The 25,167-nt window shown below is 45.9% G+C and overlaps 1 protein-coding gene and 1 long non-coding RNA gene across 11 annotated transcripts in view; both read left to right on the top strand.

The window, feature by feature from the left end:
* The window catches only part of LOC118394753 (RNA-binding protein Musashi homolog 2-like), a 413,238-nt gene that overhangs the window by 330,970 nt on the left and 57,101 nt on the right, over positions 1–25,167 (top strand). The window lies entirely within an intron of this gene.
* On the top strand, positions 10,889–15,201 carry LOC127929955 (uncharacterized). Of its 10 annotated transcripts, XR_008136402.1 has the most exons (6): positions 11,941–12,295; positions 12,332–12,381; positions 12,432–12,481; positions 12,582–12,731; positions 12,882–13,031; positions 13,082–15,201. It is a non-coding gene; the product is annotated as an uncharacterized LOC127929955 (long non-coding RNA). The 10 variants fall into 10 exon arrangements; XR_008136395.1 differs by lacking the exons at positions 12,332–12,381; positions 12,432–12,481 and adding an exon at positions 10,889–11,929 and having other exon boundaries at positions 12,146–12,295; XR_008136398.1 differs by lacking the exons at positions 12,332–12,381; positions 12,432–12,481 and having other exon boundaries at positions 11,941–12,095; positions 12,146–12,295.

The raw sequence follows: 25,167 nt of genomic DNA, 5'->3' as shown, positions 1-25,167 counted from the left end.
TTACCACTGCTACACCTGGCTATCAGTGGAGCCTTGTCTGGCAGCGAAATAGATCATTCAGCCTCATTTACTGCCATGGCTGACTTGCTTAAACAAATGTGGTTTCTACTGACAATTGAGATGTATAAACTATGGCATAAGGAGACGACAAGCGGATAAGAGGCAATCCGTAATTTTGATTAAGACCTTATTGAGCGAGTCAATGTAACTATTTGTTTAGCACTTTTGAAATGTACAGCGACACAATTCAGAACATGGGCTGTTCAAAACGTATTTCCCAGTCGGAGCTAGTTTTTTCCAGAATTCCCAGTTGTCTTGAACTCACTGGAGTCAAGTTTTCACAGTTCCGAGTTAACCTTTCTAGGGCAGGCGTTCCACTAACCCCTTGACAACATTCTGCTGAAAAGGCAGTGCGCGAAATTCAAAAATATTTTTTGAAATATGTAACTTTCACACATTAACAAGTGCTATACAGCAAATGAAAGATTAACTTCTTGTTAAGCTACCCATCGTGTTCAATTTAAAAAATGCTTTACAGTGAAAGCACAACATATGATTATGTTAGACCACCTCCAAGTCGAAAAAAACCACACAGCCATTTTTCCAGCCAGAGATAGGAGTCACAAAAAGCAGAAATATAGATCAAATGAATCACTAACCTTTGATGATCTTCATAGGACATCATGTTACACAATACATGTATGTTTTGTCCGATAATGTGCATATTTATATCCAAAAATCTAAGTTTACATTTGCACATTATGTGCGGTAATGTTTTGATTCCAAAACATCCTGTGATTTTGCAGAAATACTCATAATAAACATTAATAAAACATACAAGTGTTATTCACAGAATTAAAGATAGACTTTTCCTTAATGCAACCGCTGTGTCAGATTTCAAAAAAACTAACTAAAAGCATAATGTGACAACGGCGCTCAGAGCCCAATCCAGCCAGAGAAATATCTGCCATTTTGGAGTCAACAGAAGTTAGAAATAACACTATAAATATTCACTTGCCTTTGATGATCTTCATCAGAAGGCACTCCCAGGAATCTCAGTTCGACAATAAATGACTGATTTGTACCATAAAGTCCATAATTGATGTCCAAATAGCCACTTGTTGTTAGCGTGTTCAGCCCAGTAATCCATCTTCATGAGGCGCGAGCACTTCGTCCAGACAAAAACTCAAAGTTCCATTACAGGTCGTAGAAACAAGTCAAACGATGTATGCAATCAATCTTTAGGATGTTTTTAACATAAAACATCAATAAACTTCCAACTGGAGAATTCCTATGTCTGAAGAAAAGCACTGGAACAAGAGCTAACTCTGTCGGGAGCGCGCATCACGAGCCTGAGACACTCTGCCAGACCACTGACTCAAACAGGTCTCATGAGCCCCTCCTTTATATCAGAAGCCTGAAACAAGTTTCTAAAGACGGTTGACATCTAGTGGAAGCCGTAGGAAGTGCAACTTGACTCCATAGACACTGTGTATTCGGTAGGCCAAGCTTTGAAAACTACACATCTCAGATATCCCACTTCCTGGTTGGATTTTTCTCAGGTTTTCGCCTGCCATATGAGTTCTGTTATACTCACAGACATCATTCAAACAGTTTTAGAAACTTCAATGTGTTTTCTATCCAATACTAATAATAATATGCATATATTCATTCTGCGTTCTGCATTAGCATCGAAATAGCCCCCTTGATATGCAACTTTTCAGGGAAGTTAGAAACAAATATACACAGGCAGTTAGAAAAGCTAAGGCAAGCTTTTTCAAACAGAAATTTTCATCCTGTAATACTAACTCAAAAAAGTTCTGGGACAGTGTAAATTCCATGGAGAATAAGAGCACCTCCTCCCAGCTGCCCACTGCTCTGAGGCTAGGAAACCCTGTTACCACCGATAAATCCACTATAATTGAGAATTTCAATAAGCATTTCTCTACGGCTGGCCATGCTTTCCACATGGCTAACCCTACCCCGGTCAACTGCCCGGCACCCTCCACAGCAACCGGCCAAAGCCCCCACCATTTCTCCGTTACCCAAATCCAGATAGCTGATGTTCTGAAAGAGCTGCAAAATCTGGACCCCTACAAATCAGCCGGGCTAGACAATCTGGACCCTCTCTTTCTAAAATGATCTGCCGAAATTGTTGCAAACCCATTTACTAGCCTGTTCAACCTCTCTTTCGTATCGTCTGAGATTCCCAAAGATTGGAAAGCTGCCACGGTCATCCCCCTCTTCAAAGGGGGTGACACTCTAGACCCACCACTGCTACAGACCTATCCTACCCTGTCTTTCTAAGGTCTTCGAAAGCCAAGTTAACAAACAGATTACTGACCATTTCGAATCCCACCATACCTTCTCCACTATGCAATCTGGTTTCAGAGCTGGTCGTGGGTGCACCTCAGCCACGCTCAAGGTTCTAAACGACATCATAATTTGCCATCAATAAGAGACATTACTGTGCAGCCGTATTCATCGACCTGGCCAAGGCTTTCGACTCTGTCAATCACAACATTCTTATTGGCAGACTCGACAGCCTTGGTTTCTCAAATGATTGCCTCGCCTGGTTTACCAACTACTTCTCTGATAGAGTTGTGTGCCAAATCGGAGGGCCTGTTGTCCGGACCTCTGACAGTCTCTATGGGTGTGCCACAGGGTTCAGGGCTTGCACCTGCTTTCCCGTCCAGCATCACTACTCTGGACGGCTCTGACTTAGAATACGTGGACAACTTCAAATACCTGGGTGTCTGGTTAGACTGTAAACTCTCCTTCCAGACTCACATTAAGTATCTCCAATACAAAATTAAATCTAGAATCGGCTTCCTATTTCGCAACAAAGCATCCTTCACTCATGCTGCCAAACATACCCTTGTGAAACTGACCATCCTACTGATCCTCGACTTCGGTGACGTCATCTATAAAATAGCCTCCAACTCTCTACTCAACAAACTGGATGCAGTCTATCACAGTGCCATCCGTTTTGTCACCAACGCCCCATACACTACCCACCATTGCGACCTGTACGCTCTAGTTGGTTGGCCCTCGCTTCATACTCATCACCAAACCCACTGGCTACAGGTTATCTACGAGTCTCTGCTAGTTAAAGCCCCGCCTTATCTCAGCTCACTGGTCACCATAGCAGCACTCACTCGTAGCACGCGCTCCAGCAGGTATATCTCACTGGTCACCCCCAAAGCCAAATCCTCATTTGGTCATCTTTCCTTCCAGTTCTCTGCTGCCCATGACTGGAACAAATTTAAAAAATCTCTGAAGCTGGAGACTCACATCTCCCTCATTATCTTTAAGCACCAGCTGTCAGAGCAGCTTACAGATCACTGCACCTGTACATAGCCCATCTGTAAACAGCCCATCTATCTACCTACCTCACCCCCATACTGGTATTTATGTATTTATTTAGCTCTTTTGCACCACAGTATCTCTACCTGCACATTCATCTTCTGCCAATCTACCATTCCAGTGTTTAATTGCTATATTGTAATTACTTTGCCACCATGGCCTATTTATTTCCTTAACTTACCTCATTTGCTCTCACTGTATATAGACTTTTTGTTTTCTTTTGTTCTACTGTATTATTGACTGTATGTTTTGTTAATTCCATGTGTAACTCTGTGTTGTTGTATGTGTCGAATTGCTACGCTTTATCTTGGCCAGTTCGCAGTTGCAAATGAGAACTTGTTCTCAACTAGCCTACCTGGTTAAATAAAGGTGAAAATAAATCAATAAAAATATTAACATCTGGGACAGAGTAGGAGGCAGTTCACTCTGAGCACGCTATTCATCCCAAAAAAGTTAACAGTTGTTTTGAGCACAGCACAAATCATGGTTCATTGAAAGTATGGTCAATGTTTATTATTTTAAACTTGGAAAAGAAACACTTAATCCCAGATTTGGGACCACACAGCCACTCCACTGAATAGCAGGCTAGTGATTGTTTTGCAATACTTGCAGTTTGCCACTGTCACTGATTCCTTCCGAACCACTCATTGTTGAATTAGCTATTTCCAACTTGTTGTGTAATGTTTCTGTCCAATGGCCGATGAGCACCGATACGTTTTATCTATAATTTATCTTCATTATTTCTCTTCATATGACAAGGGTTGAAAAGGATGTGTCAGTAGATTGTCGACTTGATTCATGATGATGACTGCTAGCTAAGCTTTTGAAAGTATGATTTGGTCATGGTCAGTCCAATCAAAGCTACTGTAGATATAAAGTGATTTGACGTCATTTTATCTGTGGCAAATGACCTTGAGCCTTCTTGGATGGGCACTTCTAATGTAACTCTATGGCAGCCCCCAAGTGGCTTGAATTTTCTAGATACAGTACCGTCCCCACTAGTGACAGAACACTGAGCTTATCATGGCGCAACTAGAGAACATTACCAACACCTACGCTCCGTATTTTCCCCTGGCTCCCCCACCACCACAGAAAGCACCGAGCTAGGCTGAAACACCTACATTTTGGATCTGCCTTACTCAATGCGGCTTTACTACATTTTTTGCAAACTGATATGTGACACGTATTAATACTAAAATAACATGCAAAACAGGTGGGGCTGTATGTTTTCCCCCCCTGAAAATGTGGTATTCAAAACGAGCCCCACCTGCCCTGAATAATGGGTCGCCACTGGTTCGTGTAATTCATGTGTGTAATTCATCTCTATTGAAAAAAAGTCCTATTTGACAGTAAATTACAGCAACTATATTCTAATTGTCAACCCAAAATATTTTACATCACTGGATTAGGTTCATGCATTCCTGCTTGGATGTGTTAACTTATTCCTTGTCCCAGTCCGCCACTGAGAGAGGGGGACAGAGAGAGAAAGGGAGACAGAGAGAGGGGAACAGAGAGAGAAAGGGAGACAGAGAGAGGGGGACAGAGAGAGAAAGGGAGACAGAGAGAGAAAGGGAGACAGAGAGAGGGGGACAGAGAGAGGGGGACAGAGAGAGAAAGGGAGACAGAGAGAGGGGGACAGAGAGAGAAAGGGAGACAGAGAGAGAAAGGGGGACAGAGAGAGAGAGGGAGACAGAGAGAGGGGGAGACAGAGAGAGGGAGACAGAGAGAGGGGAACAGAGAGAGAAAGGGAGACAGAGAGAGGGGGACAGAGAGAGAAAGGGAGACAGAGAGAGGGGGACAGAGAGAGGGGAACAGAGAGAGAAAGGGAGACAGAGAGAGGGGGACAGAGAGAGAAAGGGAGACAGAGAGAGGGGGACAGAGAGAGAAAGGGAGACAGAGAGAGGGGGACAGAGAGAGGGGAACAGAGAGAGAAAGGGAGACAGAGAGAGGGGGACAGAGAGAGAAAGGGAGACAGAGAGAGGGGGACAGAGAGAGAGAGGGGGACAGAGAGAGAAAGGGAGACAGAGAGAGAAAGGGAGACAGAGAGAGGGGGACAGAGAGAGGGGAACAGAGAGAGAAAGGGGGACAGAGAGAGAGAGAGGGAGACAGAGAGAGGGGACAGAGAGAGGGGAACAGAGAGAGAAAGGAGACAGAGAGAGGGGGACAGAGAGAGGGGGACAGAGAGAGAAAGGAGACAGAGAGAGGGGGACAGAGAGAGAAAGGAGACAGAGAGAGGGGGACAGAGAGAGGGGAACAGAGAGAGAAAGGAGACAGAGAGAGGGGGACAGAGAGAGGGGGACAGAGAGAGAAAGGGAGACAGAGAGAGGGGGACAGAGAGAGAAAGGGAGACAGAGAGAGGGGGGACAGAGAGAGAAAGGAGACAGAGAGAGGGGGACAGAGAGAGGGGAACAGAGAGAGAAAGGAGACAGAGAGAGGGGGACAGAGAGAGGGGACAGAGAGAGGGGGACAGAGAGAGGGGGACAGAGAGAGAGAGGGGGACAGAGAGAGGGGAACAGAGAGAGAAAGGGAGACAGAGAGAGGGGGACAGAGAGAGAAAGGAGACAGAGAGAGAAAGGGAGACAGAGAGAGGGGGACAGAGAGAGGGAACAGAGAGAGAAAGGAGACAGAGAAAGGGGACAGAGAGAGGGGGACAGAGAGAGAAAGGAGACAGAGAGAGGGGGACAGAGAGAGGGGAACAGAGAGAGAAAGGAGACAGAGAGAGAAAGGGGGACAGAGAGAGAGAGAGGGAGACAGAGAGAGGGGGACAGAGAGAGGGGAACAGAGAGAGAAAGGAGACAGAGAGAGGGGGACAGAGAGAGAAAGGGAGACAGAGAGAGGGGGACAGAGAGAGAAAGGAGACAGAGAGAGGGGAACAGAGAGAGAAAGGAGACAGAGAGAGGGGGACAGAGAGAGAAAGGGAGACAGAGAGAGGGGAACAGAGAGAGAAAGGGAGACAGAGAGAGGGGGACAGAGACAGAAAGGGGGGACAGAGAGAGGGGGACAGAGAGAGAGAGGGGGACAGAGAGAGAAAGGAGACAGAGAGAGAAAGGGAGACAGAGAGAGGGGGACAGAGAGAGGGGAACAGAGAGAGAAAGGAGACAGAGAGAGAAAGGGGGACAGAGAGAGAGAGGGAGACAGAGAGAGGGGGACAGAGAGAGGGGAACAGAGAGAGAAAGGAGACAGAGAGAGGGGGACAGAGAGAGAAAGGGAGACAGAGAGAGAAAGGGAGACAGAGAGAGGGGGACAGAGAGAGAAAGGGAGACAGAGAGAGGGGGACAGAGAGAGGGGAACAGAGAGAGAAAGGAGACAGAGAGAGGGGGACAGAGAGAGAGAGGGGGACAGAGAGAGAAAGGGAGACAGAGAGAGAAAGGAGACAGAGAGAGGGGGACAGAGAGAGGGGAACAGAGAGAGAAAGGAGACAGAGAGAGAAAGGGGGACAGAGAGAGAGAGGAGACAGAGAGAGGGGGACAGAGAGAGGGGAACAGAGAGAGAAAGGAGACAGAGAGAGGGGGACAGAGAGAGGGGGACAGAGAGAGGGGAACAGAGAGAGAAAGGAGACAGAGAGAGGGGGACAGAGAGAGGGGGACAGAGAGAGAAAGGAGACAGAGAGAGGGGGACAGAGAGAGAAAGGGAGACAGAGAGAGGGGGAGACAGAGAGAGGGGAACAGAGAGAGAAAGGAGACAGAGAGAGGGGGACAGAGAGAGAAAGGAGACAGAGAGAGGGGACAGAGAGAGGGGAACAGAGAGAGAAAGGAGACAGAGAGAGGGGGGGGACAGAGAGAGGGGGACAGAGAGAGAAAGGAGACAGAGAGAGGGGGACAGAGAGAGAAAGGGAGACAGAGAGAGGGGGACAGAGAGAGAAAGGAGACAGAGAGAGGGGAACAGAGAGAGAAAGGAGACAGAGAGAGGGGACAGAGAGAGGGGGACAGAGAGAGAAAGGAGACAGAGAGAGGGGGACAGAGAGAGAGAGGGGGACAGAGAGAGGGAACAGAGAGAGAAAGGGAGACAGAGAGAGGGGGGACAGAGAGAGAAAGGGAGACAGAGAGAGAAAGGAGACAGAGAGAGGGGGACAGAGAGAGGGGAACAGAGAGAGAAAGGGAGACAGAGAAAGGGGACAGAGAGAGGGGGACAGAGAGAGAAAGGAGACAGAGAGAGGGGACAGAGAGAGGGGAACAGAGAGAGAAAGGGAGACAGAGAGAGAAAGGGGGACAGAGAGAGAGAGGAGACAGAGAGAGGGGGACAGAGAGAGAAAGGAGACAGAGAGAGGGGGACAGAGAGAGAAAGGAGACAGAGAGAGGGTGACAGAGAGAGGGGAACAGAGAGAGAAAGGGAGACAGAGAGAGGGGGACAGAGAGAGAAAGGGAGACAGAGAGAGAGAGGGGGACAGAGAGAGAAAGGGAGACAGAGAGAGAAAGGGAGACAGAGAGAGGGGGACAGAGAGAGGGGAACAGAGAGAGAAAGGGAGACAGAGAGAGAAAGGGGGACAGAGAGAGAGAGGGAGACAGAGAGAGGGGGACAGAGAGAGGGGAACAGAGAGAGAAAGGGAGACAGAGAGAGGGGGACAGAGAGAGGGGGACAGAGAGAGAAAGGGAGACAGAGAGAGGGGGACAGAGAGAGAAAGGAGACAGAGAGAGGGGGACAGAGAGAGGGGAACAGAGAGAGAAAGGGAGACAGAGAGAGGGGGACAGAGAGAGAGAGGGGGACAGAGAGAGAAAGGAGACAGAGAGAGAAAGGAGACAGAGAGAGGGGGACAGAGAGAGGGGAACAGAGAGAGAAAGGAGACAGAGAGAGAAAGGGGGACAGAGAGAGAGAGGAGACAGAGAGAGGGGGACAGAGAGAGGGGAACAGAGAGAGAAAGGAGACAGAGAGAGGGGGACAGAGAGAGGGGGACAGAGAGAGAAAGGGAGACAGAGAGAGGGGGACAGAGAGAGAAAGGGAGACAGAGAGAGGGGGACAGAGAGAGGGGGACAGAGAGAGGGGAACAGAGAGAGAAAGGAGACAGAGAGAGGGGGACAGAGAGAGAAAGAGAGACAGAGAGAGGGGACAGAGAGAGAGAGGGGGACAGAGAGAGGGGAACAGAGAGAGAAAGGGAGACAGAGAGAGGGGACAGAGAGAGAAAGGGAGACAGAGAGAGGGGGACAGAGAGAGAAAGGAGACAGAGAGAGGGGGACAGAGAGAGGGGAACAGGGAGAGAAAGGAGACAGAGAGAGGGGGACAGAGAGAGAGAGGGGGGACAGAGAGAGAAAGGAGACAGAGAGAGAAAGGAGACAGAGAGAGGGGGACAGAGAGAGAAAGGGAGACAGAGAGAGAAAGGGAGACAGAGAGAGAAAGGAGACAGAGAGGGGGGACAGAGAGAGAAAGGGAGACAGAAGGGAGCAGAGAGAGGGGGACAGGGACAGGGAGAGAGGAGGGGGCTGTAAGGGAAGGAGAAATAGAGAGAGAGAGAGAGAGAGAGAGAGAGAGAGAGAGGGGGGGGGGCAGAGAGACAAAGGGAGACAGAAGGGAGCAGAGAGAGGGGGACAGGGACAGGGAGAGAGGAGGGGGGCTGTAAGGGAAGGGAGAAATAGAGAGTGAGAGGGGGACAGAGAGACAAAGGGAGACAGAAGGGAGCAGAGCGAGGGGGACAAGGACAGGGAGAGAGGAAGGGGGGGGCTGTAAGGGAAGGGAGAAATAGAGAGAGAGAGAGAGAGAGAGAGAGAGAGAGAGAGAGAGAGAGAGAGATGGGGACAGAGAGAGAAAGGGAGACAGAAGGGAGCGGAGAGAGGGGGACAGGGACAGGGAGAGAGGAAGGGGGGGGGCTGTAAGGGAAGGGAGAAATAGAGAGAGAGGGGGACAGAGAGACAAAGGGAGACAGAAGGGAGCAGAGCGAGGGGGACAAGGACAGGGAGAGAGGAAGGGGGGGGGCTGTAAGGGAAGGGAGAAATAGAGAGAGAGAGAGAGAGGGGGACAGAGATAGAAAGGGAGACAGAAGGGAGCGGAGAGAGGGGGACAGGGACAGGGAGAGAGGAGGGGGGCTGTAAGGGAAGGGAGAAATAGAGAGAGAGAGAGAGAGAGAGAGAGAGAGAGAGAGAGAGAGAGAGAGAGAGAGAGAGAGAGGGGGACAGAGAGAGAAAGGGAGACAGAAGGGAGCCGAGAGAGGGGGACAGGGACAGGGAGAGAGGAAGGGGGGCTGTAAGGGAAGGAGAAACAGAGAAACAGAGAGAGAGAGAGAGAGAGAGAGAGAGAGAGAGGGGGGACAGAGAGAGAAAGGGAGCAGAGAGAGGGGGACAGAGAGAGAGAGGGGGACAGAGAGAGGGGAACAGAGAGAGAAAGGGAGACAGAGAGAGGGGGACAGAGAGAGAAAGGGAGACAGAGAGAGGGGGACAGAGAGAGAAAGGGAGACAGAGAGAGGGGGACAGAGAGAGGGGAACAGGGAGAGAGAGGGAGACAGAGAGAGGGGGACAGAGAGAGAGAGGGGGACAGAGAGAGAAAGGGAGACAGAGAGAGAAAGGGAGAGAGAGAGAGGGGGACAGAGAGAGAGAGGGAGACAGAGAGAGGGGGAGAGAGAGAGAAAGGGAGACAGAGAGAGGGGGACAGAGAGAGAAAGGGAGACAGAAGGAGCAGAGAGAGGGGGACAGGGACAGGGAGAGAGGAGGGGGGCTGTAAGGGAAGGGAGAAATAGAGATAGAGAGAGAGAGAGAGAGAGAGAGGGGGGCAGAGAGACAAAGGAGACAGAAGGGAGCAGAGAGAGGGGGACAGGGACAGGGAGAGAGGAGGGGGGCTGTAAGGGAAGGAGAAATAGAGAGTGAGAGGGGGACAGAGAGACAAAGGGAGAGAGAAGGGAGCAGAGCGAGGGGGACAAGGACAGGGAGAGAGGAAGGGGGGCTGTAAGGGAAGGAGAAATAGAGAGAGAGAGAGAGAGAGAGAGAGAGAGAGAGAGAGAGAGAGATGGGGACAGAGAGAGAAAGGGGGACAGAAGGGAGCGGAGAGAGGGGGACAGGGACAGGGAGAGAGGAAGGGGGGCTGTAAGGGAAGGAGAAATAGAGAGAGAGGGGGACAGAGAGACAAAGGGAGACAGAAGGAGCAGAGCGAGGGGGACAAGGACAGGGAGAGAGGAAGGGGGGCTGTAAGGGAAGGAGAAATAGAGAGAGAGAGAGAGAGGGGGACAGAGATAGAAAGGAGACAGAAGGGAGCGGAGAGAGGGGGACAGGGACAGGGAGAGAGGAGGGGGCTGTAAGGGAAGGGAGAAATAGAGAGAGAGAGAGAGAGAGAGAGAGAGAGAGAGAGAGAGAGAGAGAGAGAGAGAGAGGGGGACAGAGAGAGAAAGGGAGACAGAAGGGAGCCGAGAGAGGGGGACAGGGACAGGGAGAGAGGAAGGGGGGGGGGCTGTAAGGGAAGGGAGAAACAGAGAAACAGAGAGAGAGAGAGAGAGAGAGAGAGAGAGAGAGAGAGAGAGAGAGGGGGGGGGGACAGAGAGAGAAAGGGAGCAGAGAGAGGGGGACAGGGACAGGGAGAGAGGAAGGGGGGGGGGCTGTAAGTGAAGGGAGAAATAGAGAGAGAGAGAGAGAGAGAGAGGGACAGAGAAAGTGCCAGTGAGAGCAGCAGGCACCCAGGCAGCTGGGCCAACTCATCCAGCAGCTCCTCAGAGAAAATCACCTCTAATTGAAAAGCCTGCTCATTAACCCAGTGGGTGTGCAGAGGCAAATGCCTTCAACGTGTCACAGGCTGGGAACAGAGAACCGCTGTGCTTTGGCTTTGAAACACACACACACACAATCATGACGGCTGTCAATGTATATGGAAACAGCCTTAATACCACTGCTGAGACTAACACGCTGGGACTGGCACAGCCATAAACAGCCCTCCTGTGTGGTAGGACTGCCAGGGTCTCATTATCAGTGGAGCAGTATGTTACAGGTTGACTCCATTCTGGATCAAACATGGGACCTGGGCTCTCCAAGGGCTATTTCTCTATTATTTTGGCCAGTCAATGTCTGCAACTGCCCTGGCTGTCTGCCTCTGGCTCTCCCTGTCCCTCCATGTAAGGTGACATTTATATCCCTGATTTGTGCTGTGAGAGGTTGTGTCCTATCATGCAAGGCAAGATCTAATAGAGGCTTTTGTGTCCATCAGATGGCCTTGTCCCTCTGTGTTCCCTCTACACTATGCCTCTTGAGCGCAGACACACACACACACACGTTTCTATATCTTACTATACTTTGGGGACCAACAGTTGATTCCCATTCAAAATCATATTTTCCCTAACCCTAATTCCTAAACCTAACCACTAAAAAACTCCTAACCCTAATTTTAACCCTAAACCTAACCCCTAAACCTGAAATTGCCTTTTTACAAGGGAGGACTTCAGAATTTTGGGGGGGTTTACTATTATTGTGAGCATTTCTGGTACTCACACGTATAGTACCAATTGTGTGTACACACACACACACACACTGAACAAACACACAAATACACACACACACACCAAAGACAAAGGTGGATGGTAGAGAAGGAGACAGTGACAGGAAGGAGAGGTGGAGGGAAAGGAAGATGGTAGAGAAGGAGACAGTGACAGGAAGGAGAGGTGGAGGGAAAGGAAGATGGTAGAGAAGGAGAGGTGGAGGGAAAGGAAGATGGTAGAGAAGGAGACAGTGGCAGGAAGGAGAGGTAGAGGGAAAGGAAGATGGTAGAGAAGGAGAGGTGGAGGGAAAGGAAGATGGTAGACGAGGAGACAGTGACAGGAAGGAGAGGTGGAGGGAAAGGAAGATGGTAGAGAAGAAGACAGTGGCAGGAAGGAGAGGTGGAGGGAAAGGAAGATGGTAGAGAAGGAGACAGTGACAGGAAGGAGAGGTGGAGGGAAAGGAAGATGGTAGAGAAGGAGACAGTGACAGGAAGGAGAGGTGGAGGGAAAGGAAGATGGTAGAGAAGGAGACAGTGACAGGAAGGAGAGGTGCAGGGAAAGGAAGATGGTAGAGAAGGAGGAGAGGTGGAGGGAAAGGAAGATGGTAGAGAAGGAGACAGTGACAGGAAGGAGAGGTGGAGGGAAAGGAAGATGGTAGACGAGGAGACAGTGACAGGAAGGACAGGTGGAGGGAAAGGAAGATGGTAGAGAAGGAGACAGTGACAGGAAGGAGAGGTGGAGGGAAAGGAAGATGGTAGAGAAGAAGACAGTGACAGGAAGGAGAGGTGGAGGGAAAGGAAGATGGTAGCGAAGGAGACAGTGACAGGAAGGAGAGGTGGAGGGAAAGGAAGATGGTAGAGAAGGAGACAGTGACAGGAAGGAGAGGTGGAGGGAAAGGAAGATGGTAGAGAAGGAGACAGTGACAGGAAGGAGAGGTGGAGGGAAAGGAAGATGGTAGAGAAGGAGACAGTGACAGGAAGGAGAGGTGGAGGGAAAGGAAGATGGTAGCGAAGGAGACAGTGACAGGAAGGAGAGGTGGAGGGAAAGGAAGATGGTAGAGAAGGAGACAGTGACAGGAAGGAGAGGTAGAGGGAAAGGAAGATGGTAGCGAAGGAGACAGTGACAGGAAGGAGAGGTGGAGGGAAAGGAAGATGGTAGAGAAGGAGACAGTGACAGGAAGGAGAGGTGGAGGGAAAGGAAGATGGTAGAGAAGGAGACAGTGACAGGAAGGAGAGGTGGAGGGAAAGGAAGATGGTAGAGAAGGAGACAGTGACAGGAAGGAGAGGTAGAGGGAAAGGAAGATGGTAGAGAAGAAGACAGTGGCAGGAAGGAGAGGTGGAGGGAAAGGAAGATGGTAGAGAAGGAGACAGTGACAGGAAGGAGAGGTGGAGGGAAAGGAAGATGGTAGAGAAGGAGACCAGCAGACCAGAGACCAAGAGTAGGCCCGTTGTCTACAATGACCCAGGCCTTACTTACACAGGTCTCAGTGGTTTTCAGAAATTCTTCCAATATGTATCCCACATTTTCCAGTTGTGATGAAGAGTTGATGCGGATGCAAATGTATTTAAATGTTGATAAAGTACTATGGTATACACAGACAGTGATCTACTTAGTCTTTTTGGGAGCATGTTTGGACTCAAGTGGCTGTATAGATAGAGTGCTCCACCCTCTCGGTTTAGGAGTTGACAGCCTCTCCATACTGGCTGCATTTCAACCTATTTCTCCATTAGTTCAAAGGCTATGTGATGTTGCCTCACACCTGGAAGGAGATAGCGGTGGGTTGTGCTCTCAAAGCACAGCCCGTCTGTCTGATGGAGAGTACAGATTAGAGGCCCCCTGTTCTGTTTTGATCTACACAGTGGACAGTGCTCTTTAGTATGTGGAGTGGTAGATGGATGGATGCGCCAATTGAGGCCTGCTATGCCTTAGTGCCTTCAGAAATAGACGGTGTGAAATGCACCATTAGCTGGACCCAGAGTCATCTGAAATATCCCTGGTGTGTATATACAGTATAATGCTTTGTAGTGACTGGCTGGTTTTTTCTCTCCATCATATCTGTCTGTCCAAAAACATAACAAAATGCATTGGTACTTTTGTTAAAACAGAGATAACTTTGTGGTAGACGTACACACCTGGCCAGACATCCCTCTCCCTGAAAGCTGTTTTTATCAGCAAAGGCTATTTGCTCTTCAGCACCGTCCCACTGTTAATAATAGCTGAGGATAAGTAAGCCATTTGAATAGGACTGATATATTAACACTGAGAAATCACAACAGTCACGTAACAAATAATGTATTAACACTGGGAAATCATAACAGTCACATAATAGATAATGTATTAACACTGGGAAATCATAACAGTCACATAATAAATAATGTGTTAACACTGAGAAATCACAACAGTCACATAATAAATAATGTATTAACACTGGGAAATCATAACAGTCACATAATAGATAATGTATTAACACTGGGAAATCATAACAGTCACATAATAAATAATGTATTAGCACTGGGAAATCAACAGTCACATAATAGATAATGTATTAACACTGGGAAATCATAACAGTCACATAATAGATAATGTATTAACACTGGGAAATCATAACAGTCACATAATAAATAATGTATTAGCACTGGGAAATCAACAGTCACATAATAGATAATGTATTAACACTGGGAAATCATAACAGTCACATAATAAATAATGTATTAACACAGGGAAATCATAACAGTCACATAATAGATCATGTATTAACACTGGGAAATCACAACAGTCACGTAACAAATAATGTATTAACACTGGGAAATCACAACAGTCACGTAACAAATAATGTATTAACACTGGGAAATCATAACAGTCACATAATAGATAATGTATTAACACTGGGAAATCATAACAGTCACATAATAGATCATGTATTAACACTGGGAAATCACAACAGTCACAATAGATAATGTATTAACACTGGGAAATCACAACAGTCACAATAGATAATGTATTAACACTGGGAAATCACAACAGTCACAATATATAATGTATTAACACTGGGAAATCACAACAGTCACAATAGATCATGTATTAACACTGGGAAATCACAACAGTCACAATAGATAATGTATTAACACTGGGAAATCACAACAGTCACAATAGATAATGTATTGACACTGGGAAATCACAACAGTCACAATAGATAATGTATTAACACTGGGAAATCATAACAGTCACATAATAGATCATGTATTAACACTGGGAAATCACAACAGTCACAATAGATCATGTATTAACACTGGGAAATCACAACAGTCACAATAGATCATGTATTAACACTGGGAAATCACAACAGTCACAATAGATAATGTATTAACACTGGGAAATCACAACAGTCACAATAGATAATGTATTAACACTGGGAAATCACAACAGTCACAATAGATCATGTATTAACACTGAGAAATCACAACAGTCACAATAGATAATGTATTAACACTGGGAAATCACAACAGTCACAATAGATCATGTATTAACACTGGGAAATCACAACAGTCACAATAGATCATGTATTAACACTGGGAAATCACAACAGTCACAATAGATAATGTATTAACACTGGGAAATCACAACAGTCACAATAGATAATGTATTAACACTGGGAAATCACAACAGTCACAATAGATAATGTATTAACACTGGGAAATCACAACAGTCACAATAGATCATGTATTAACACTGGGAAATCACAACAGTCACGTAACAAATAATGTATTAACACTGGGAAATCACAACAGTCACAATAGATAATGTATTAACACTGGGAAATCACAACAGTCACAATAGATAATGTATTAACACTGGGAAATCACAACAGTCACAATAGATAATGTATTAACACTGGGAAATCACAACAGTCACAATAGATCATGTATTAACACTGGGAAATCACAACAGTCACAATAGATCATGTATTAACACTGGGAAATCACAACAGTCACAATAGATAATGTATTAACACTGGGAAATCACAACAGTCACATAATAGATAATGTATTAACACTGGGAAATCACAACAGTCACAATAGATCATGTATTAACACTGGGAAATCACAACAGTCACGTAACAAATAATGTATTAACACTGGGAAATCACAACAGTCACGTAACAAATAATGTATTAACACTGGGAAATCACAACAGTCACGTAACAAATAATGTATTAACACTGGGAAATCACAACAGTCACGTAACAAATAATGTATTAACACTGGGAAATCATAACAGTCACATAATAGATAATGTATTAACACTGGGAAATCATAACAGTCACATAATAGATCATGTATTAACACTGGGAAATCACAACAGTCACAATAGATAATGTATTAACACTGGGAAATCACAACAGTCACAATATATAATGTATTAACACTGGGAAATCACAACAGTCACAATAGATCATGTATTAACACTGGGAAATCACAACAGTCACAATAGATAATGTATTAACACTGGGAAATCACAACAGTCACAATAGATAATGTATTGACACTGGGAAATCACAACAGTCACAATAGATAATGTATTAACACTGGGAAATCATAACAGTCACATAATAGATCATGTATTAACACTGGGAAATCACAACAGTCACAATAGATCATGTATTAACACTGGGAAATCACAACAGTCACAATAGATCATGTATTAACACTGGGAAATCACAACAGTCACAATAGATCATGTATTAACACTGGGAAATCACAACAGTCACAATAGATCATGTATTAACACTGGGAAATCACAACAGTCACAATAGATCATGTATTAACACTGAGAAATCACAACAGTCACAATAGATAATGTATTAACACTGGGAAATCACAACAGTCACAATAGATCATGTATTAACACTGGGAAATCACAACAGTCACAATAGATAATGTATTAATACTGGGAAATCACAACAGTCACAATAGATCATGTATTAACACTGGGAAATCACAACAGTCACAATAGATAATGTATTAACACTGGGAAATCACAACAGTCACAATAGATCATGTATTAACACTGGGAAATCACAACAGTCACAATAGATCATGTATTAACACTGGGAAATCACAACAGTCACGTAACAAATAATGTATTAACACTGGGAAATCACAACAGTCACAATAGATAATGTATTAACACTGGGAAATCACAACAGTCACAATAGATAATGTATTAACACTGGGAAATCACAACAGTCACAATAGATAATGTATTAACACTGGGAAATCACAACAGTCACAATAGATCATGTATTAACACTGGGAAATCACAACAGTCACAATAGATCATGTATTAACACTGGGAAATCACAACAGTCACAATAGATAATGTATTAACACTGGGAAATCACAACAGTCACATAATAGATAATGTATTAACACTGGGAAATCACAACAGTCACAATAGATCATGTATTAACACTGGGAAATCACAACAGTCACGTAACAAATAATGTATTAACACTGGGAAATCACAACAGTGACGTAACAAATAATGTATTAACACTGGGAAATCACAACAGTCACAATAGATAACGTATTAACACTGGGAAATCACAACAGTGACGTAACAAATAATGTATTAACACTGGGAAATCACAACAGTCACAATAGATAATGTATTAACACTGGGAAATCATAACAGTCACATAATAGATCATGTATTAACACTGGGAAATCACAACAGTCACAATAGATCATGTATTAACACTGGGAAATCACAACAGTCACAATAGATCATGTATTAACACTGGGAAATCACAACAGTCACAATAGATCATGTATTAACACTGAGAAATCACAACAGTCACAATAGATAATGTATTAACACTGGGAAATCACAACAGTCACAATAGATCATGTATTAACACTGGGAAATCACAACAGTCACAATAGATCATGTATTAACACTGGGAAATCACAACAGTCACGTAACAAATAATGTATTAACACTGGGAAATCACAACAGTCACAATAGATAATGTATTAACACTGGGAAATCACAACAGTCACAATAGATAATGTATTAACACTGGGAAATCACAACAGTCACAATAGATAATGTATTAACACTGGGAAATCACAACAGTCACAATAGATCATGTATTAACACTGGGAAATCACAACAGTCACAATAGATCATGTATTAACACTGGGAAATCACAACAGTCACAATAGATAATGTATTAACACTGGGAAATCACAACAGTCACATAATAGATAATGTATTAACACTGGGAAATCACAACAGTCACAATAGATCATGTATTAACACTGGGAAATCACAACAGTCACGTAACAAATAATGTATTAACACTGGGAAATCACAACAGTGACGTAACAAATAATGTATTAACACTGGGAAATCACAACAGTCACAATAGATAACGTATTAACACTGGGAAATCACAACAGTGACGTAACAAATAATGTATTAACACTGGGAAATCACAACAGTCACAATAGATAATGTATTAACACTGGGAAATCATAACAGTCACATAATAGATCATGTATTAACACTGGGAAATCACAACAGTCACAATAGATCATGTATTAACACTGGGAAATCACAACAGTCACAATAGATCATGTATTAACACTGGGAAATCACAACAGTCACAATAGATCATGTATTAACACTGAGAAATCACAACAGTCACAATAGATAATGTATTAACACTGGGAAATCATAACAGTCACAATAGATCATGTATTAACACTGAGAAATCACAACAGTCACAATAGATAATGTATTAACACTGGGAAATCATAACAGTCACATAATAGATAATGTATTAACACTGGGAAATCATAACAGTCACATAATAGATCACGTATTAACACTGTGGATTAATGAGTCACATAACAGATAATGTATTAACAGTGGGAAATCATATCAGTCACATAATAGATAATGTATTAACACTGTGGATTAATGAGTCACATAACAGATAATGTATTAACAGTGGGAAATCATATCAGTCACATAATAGATAATGTATTAACACTGTGGATTAATGAGTCACATAACAGATATTGTATTAACCGTGGGAAATCATATCAGTCACATAATAGATAATGTATTAACACTGTGGATTAATGAGTCACATAACAGATATTGTATTAACCGTGGGAAATCATATCAGTCACATAATAGATAATGTATTAACACTGTGGATTAATGAGTCACATAACAGATATTGTATTAACCGTGGGAAATCATATCAGTCACATAATAGATAATGTATTAACACTGGGAAAACAGTGATGAATATGTTACCTCTGTTCTTCCTGTCTTCCTCCTCTAAGTGTGTTTCTCTACTCTGTTCTTCTTAGAGTAGGGTAGACAGACAGGAGTTATCTGGGGGTGTTACATGATTGAACTATACAGTACTATACATCCCTATATGGCTTTAAAGTCACATTATTCTCTGCCTTACTGTACCACATGCTGTTCATCACACATTCATTCCCTGCTATGTCACACATCTGAATGGGCTGAAGAGTCGATTCTTCTTCTCTGTAAATGTAGACACATTAAGGCTCTGGAAAGTGGCTGTTTGTGGCTCAGAGAGTCAGTCAGTTTTCCCCTGAGCTTGGTGCTTCCAGTGTTCAGACTGAGGCATGCCTTTGAGAACCGCTGCACACAGAGGTCTTCTTTGATAAGCGCTGCACACAGAGGTCTTCTTTGAGAAGCGCTGCACACAGAGGTCTTCTTTGATAAGCGCTGCACACAGAGTTCTTCTTTGAGAAGCGCTGCACACAGAGTTCTTCTTTGAGAAGCGCTACACAGAGGTCTTCTTTGATAAGCGCTGCACACAGAGGTCTTCTTTGAGAAGCGCTACACACAGAGGTCTTCTTTGATAAGCGCTGCACACAGAGGTCTTCTTTGAGAAGCGCTGCACACAGAGGTCTTCTTTGATAAGCGCTGCACACAGAGGTCTTCTTTGATAAGCGCTGCACACAGAGGTCTTCTTTGAGAAGCGCTGCACACAGAGGTCTTCTTTGATAAGCGCTGCACACAGAGGTCTTCTTTGATAAGCGCTGCACACAGAGGTCTTCTTTGAGAAGCGCTGCACACAGAGGTCTTCTTTGAGAAGCGCTACACACAGAGGTCTTCTTTGAGAAGCGCTGCACACAGAGGTCTTCTTTGAGAAGCGCTACACACAGAGGTCTTCTTTGAGAAGCGCTACACACAGAGGTCTTCTTTGAGAAGCGCTGCACACAGAGGTCTTCTTTGAGAAGCGCTACACACAGAGGTCTTCTTTGATAAGCGCTGCACACAGAGGTCTTTGAGAAGCGCTACACACAGAGGTCTTCTTTGATAAGCGCTGCACACAGAGGTCTTCTTTGAGAAGCGCTACACACAGAGGTCTTCTTTGATAAGCGCTGCACACAGAGGTCTTCTTTGAGAAGCGCTGCACACAGAGGTCTTCTTTGATAAGCGCTGCACACAGAGGTCTTCTTTGAGAAGCGCTACACACAGAGGTCTTCTTTGATAAGCGCTGCACACAGAGGTCTTCTTTGATAAGCGCTGCACACAGAGGTCTTCTTTGAGAAGCGCTACACACAGAGGTCTTCTTTGATAAGCGCTGCACACAGAGGTCTTCTTTGATAAGCGCTGCACACAGAGGTCTTCTTTGAGAAGCGCTGCACACAGAGGTCTTCTTTGAGAACCGCTGCACACAGAGGTCTTCTTTGAGAACCGCTGCACACAGAGGTCTTTGATAAGCGCTGCACACAGAGGTATTCTTTTAGAAGCGCTGCACACAGAGGTCTTCTTTGAGAAGCACATGCAGCAGCAGCTCTAGTAGAGAGAGCTTTCCGTTCTGTCGGACAATGACACACACACACACACATAGAAAGGACTCTCCTTGCACCGTGCGATGAACAGATGCCAATGGAGATTGTGCTCTTTTCATATTATTCACTCTCTCCTACATTGCTTATTTTAACACAATTCAACCTTTTTTCAGAGAGTGATTTCCTTTCTGTAGGCTTTAGAAAGCCTTATTGGATGACTGACAAGGCTGCCTTGTGAGTCACAAGGGAAAACAAAACACATATTGCAAATCCTACTCATTTCTGCCACAGCATGTCAACCCTACTGCATGTCAGTGTTTATTACAGGAGTGAGGTTTCTGTGTTGATCACCTCATCTAGTCTTTCTGTGGGAGCTGAAGAAAAGCTCTATAGGTTGTGTAACTCTCAAGGCTTTGTGGTAACATTATATTATGCCTGAAGCAAGGGAAGGGAAAGAGATGAAAAGGTGATAGTAGCAGACAGAGAGTAAGGAGGAGAGGGTAAGGGCTGTTGGGGTGAGGAAAGGAGACAGAGAGAGTGAGGAGGAGAGGGTAAGGGCTGTTGGGGTGAGGAAAGGAGACAGAGACAGAGAGAGAGTGAGGAGGAGAGGGTAAGGGCTGTTGGGGTGAGGGAAGGAGACAGAGTTAGTGAGGAGGAGAGGGTAAGGGCTGTTGGGGTAAGGAAAGGAGACGGAGTTAGTGAGGAGGAGAGGGTAAGCGCTGTTGGGGTGAGGGAAGGAGACAGAGTTAGTGAGGAGGAGAGGGTAAGGGCTGTTGGGGTGAGGGAAGGAGACAGAGTTAGTGAGGAGGAGAGGGTAAGGGCTGTTGGGGTGAGGGAAGGAGACAGAGTTAGTGAGGAGGAGAGGGTATGTCTAGCCATAGCACATAACATGCCCATTCGTAAATCTGGCCCTGTACTCAACATGTCCCCCAGGTCCTCTCCTCATAGCCTGCTATGTGCTATGTCTAGACAGCTGTTACTGTTACTTAGCCCGTTAACAACCATTGGAACATAGTTCAGCCTGCGGATGATGTCCCAGAATACCTTGTCCCAGAGAACTGCCATGCTGTCATAGTTTAAAATAGATTCTAAATCACAATTGTCTGACTCCCTCACAGCCCTGGTGTGGTTTTAGTCATCAGGAAGAATAAGCTCATACTTCCTGTGTGCACAAGACTCAATGAGCAATGTAGCAGAGGTCTCTGCAGTGCAGCGCCATTCATTCTCATTTGGGCTGCAGGAGCACCACCTCCGTGTGCGTGTGCGTGTGCGTGTGCGTGTGTGTGTGTGTGTGTGTGTGTGTGTGTGTGTGTGTGTGTGTGTGTGTGTGTGTGTGTGTGTGTGAGTTAGAGAGAAGAGAGAGAGAGGACTGGAGAAGAGAGAAAGAGAGGACTGGAGAAGAGAGAGTGAGAGAGGACTAGAGAAGACAGAGAGAGAGGACTGGAGAAGAGAGAGAGAGAGGGGACTGGAGAAGAGAGAGAGAGGACTAGAGAAGAGAGAGAGAGGACTAGAGAAGAGAGAGAGAGAGGACTGAAGAAGAGAGAGAGATTACTAGAGAAGAGAGAGAGGGGGACTGGAGAAGAGAGAGAGAGAGGACTGAAGAAGAGAGAGAGATGACTAGAGAAGAGAGAGTGAGAGAGGATTAGAGCAGACAGAGAGAGAGGACTGGATAAGAGAGAGAGAGAGGGGACTGGAGAAGAGAGAGAGAGGACTAGAGAAGAGAGAGAGAGAGGACTGGAGAAGATAAGAGCGTCTGCTAAATGACTTAAATGTAAATGTAAATGTAAGAGAGAGAGAGGACTAGAGAAGAGAGTGAGAGAGGACTAGAGAAGAGAGTGAGAGAGGACTAGAGAAGACAGAGAGAGAGGACTGGAGAAGAGAGAGAGAGGACGGAGAAGAGAGAGAGAGGACTGGAGAAGAGAGAGGGCTAGAGAGAGAGAGAGAGAGAGAGGGGACTAGAGAAGAGAGAGAGAGTGGACTGGAGAAGAGAGAGAGAGGGGGCTGGAGAAGAGAGAGGTAGAGAGAGGACTAGAGAAGAGAGAGAGAGAGGACTCGAAAAGAGAGAGAGAGAGAGGCCTGGAGGAGAGAGCGAGAGAGGACTGGAGAAGAGAGAGAGAGAGAGAGAGAGCACTAGAGAAGAGAGAGTGAGAGAGGACTAGAGAAGACAGAGAGAGAGGACTGGAGAAGAGAGAGAGAGGGGGGACTGGAGAAGAGAGAGAGAGAGGACTAGAGAAGAGAGAGAGAGAGGACTGGAGAAGAGAGAGAGAGAGGACTAGAGAAGAGAGAGAGAGGACTGAAGAAGAGAGAGAGATGACTAGAGAAGAGAGAGTGAGAGAGGACTAGAGAAGACAGAGAGAGAGGACTGGAGAAGAGAGAGAGAGGGGGGACTGGAGAAGAGAGAGAGAGAGGACTAGAGAAGAGAGAGAGAGGACTGGAAAAGAGAGAGAGAGAGGACTAGAGAAGAGAGTGAGAGAGGACTAGAGAAGACAGAGAGAGAGGACTGGAGAAGAGAGAGAGAGGACTGGAGAAGAGAGAGAGAGAGGACTGGAGAAGAGAGAGAGGGCTAGAGAGAGAGAGGGGGGGGCTGGAGAGAGAGAGAGAGAGAGGGGGCTGGAGAGAGAGAGAGAGAGAGAGGGCTGGAGAAGAGAGAGAGATAGAGAGGACTAGAGAAGAGAGAGAGAGAGGACTGGAAAAGAGAGAGAGAGAGAGGCCTGGAGGAGAGAGCGAGAGAGGACTGGAGAAGAGAGAGAGAGGACTAGAGAAGAGAGAGAGAGAGGACTGGAGAAGAGAGAGAGAGAGGACTAGAGAAGAGAGAGAGAGAGGACTGAAGAAGAGAGCGAGATGACTAGAGAAGAGAGAGTGAGAGAGGACTAGAGAAGACAGAGAGAGAAGACTGGAGAAGATAGAGAGAGAGGGGACTGGAGAAGAGAGAGAGAGAGAGGACTAGAGAAGAGAGAGAGAGAGGACTGGAGAAGAGAGAGAGAGGACTAGAGAAGAGAGAGAGAGGACTGGAAAAGAGAGAGAGAGAGGACTAGAGAAGAGAGTGAGAGAGGACTAGAGAAGACAGAGAGAGAGGACTGGAGAAGAGAGAGAGAGAGAGGCCTGGAGGAGAGAGCGAGAGAGGACTGGAGAAGAGAGAGAGAGGGGGGACTGGAGAAGAGAGTGAGAGAGGACTAGAGAAGACAGAGAGAGAGGACTGGAGAAGAGAGAGAGAGGACTGGAGAAGAGAGAGAGAGGACGGAGAAGAGAGAGAGAGGACTGGAGAAGAGAGAGAGAGGACTGGAAAAGAGAGAGAGAGGACTAGAGAAGAGAGTGAGAGAGGACTAGAGAAGACAGAGAGAGAGGACTGGAGAAGAGAGAGAGAGAGAGGCCTGGAGGAGAGAGCGAGAGAGGACTGGAGAAGAGAGAGAGAGGGGGACTGGAGAAGAGAGAGAGAGGACTAGAGAAGAGAGAGAGAGAGGACTGGAGAAGAGAGAGAGAGAGGACTAGAGAAGAGAGAGAGAGGACTGAAGAAGAGAGAGAGATGACTAGAGAAGAGAGAGTGAGAGAGGACTAGAGAAGACAGAGAGAGAGGACTAGAGAAGAGAGAGAGAGGACTGGAAAAGAGAGAGAGAGAGGACTAGAGAAGAGAGTGAGAGAGGACTAGAGAAGACTGAGAGAGAGGACTGGAGAAGAGAGAGAGAGGACTGGAGAAGAGAGAGAGAGGACGGAGAAGAGAGAGAGAGGACTGGAGAAGAGAGAGAGAGAGGACTGGAGAAGGGAGAGAGATAGAGGACTGGAGAAGAGAGAGAGAGAGAGGACTGGAGAAGGGAGAGAGGGTTGGTATAGACATAGGAGAAACAGGCAGAGTAGTAGGCAAAGAGACAAATGCAACAAGGAGATTTAGGAGTGCTAGTCAAAGAGGAGGATAGGTAGCAGAGTAGAGACGGGTAAACAAGGCAGCACAGACCGTATAGTTCTGGTCCTCTCGGCGTCAACCCAAATGATGGCTTTGTTCCCTGCAGAAACTACCAGCTAAATATATAGAAACCTGCAGAAACTACCAGCTAAATATTGGCTTTTTCTCTTCAGTAATAATGGAGCCATGAAATTGATTTAATGTCGCCGAGGTTCTCCTGGGCGGCGCCTCTGCAGTCTGTGAATACAAAACAATGAACATCCACAGCCGCCCTAAGATCTATTAATTAACCCAGCTAATCCCCAACACCTTATCTCTCTCAACAACTTTGCCCATCGAACAGTAACTTTGGAACACAGAGGCTACAGGTTGCCGAGATGCAACATTGGCAGTGAAGGAGAAACACAGATTGACACTTTTTTGTCTCGTGAAATATTTGGCACTTGTTGTGAAATGTTTGACTTGATGTCTGAGGAGATTGGAGGGCAGATAGCAAATCATTTGTATGCCTGTGAGAATCCAAGCTCAGTATGAACACAGTGTGAGAAGTGTACCTGTCCAATCCTACCCCGCTACGCTGCCACAGAGAGAGAGAGAGAGAGAAAGGAAGAGGGAGAGAGAGATTTTTCTGTTCATCATGGCCTTATCTACCAGCCAGTCTCTCTCTC

The sequence above is a fragment of the Oncorhynchus keta genome, chromosome 1 (genome assembly GCF_023373465.1).
Source record: "Oncorhynchus keta strain PuntledgeMale-10-30-2019 chromosome 1, Oket_V2, whole genome shotgun sequence".
Classification (NCBI taxonomy): domain Eukaryota; kingdom Metazoa; phylum Chordata; class Actinopteri; order Salmoniformes; family Salmonidae; genus Oncorhynchus; species Oncorhynchus keta.
Note: the sequence above shows the minus strand (reverse complement) of the source record. Positions and strands in the feature narration are given on the sequence as shown.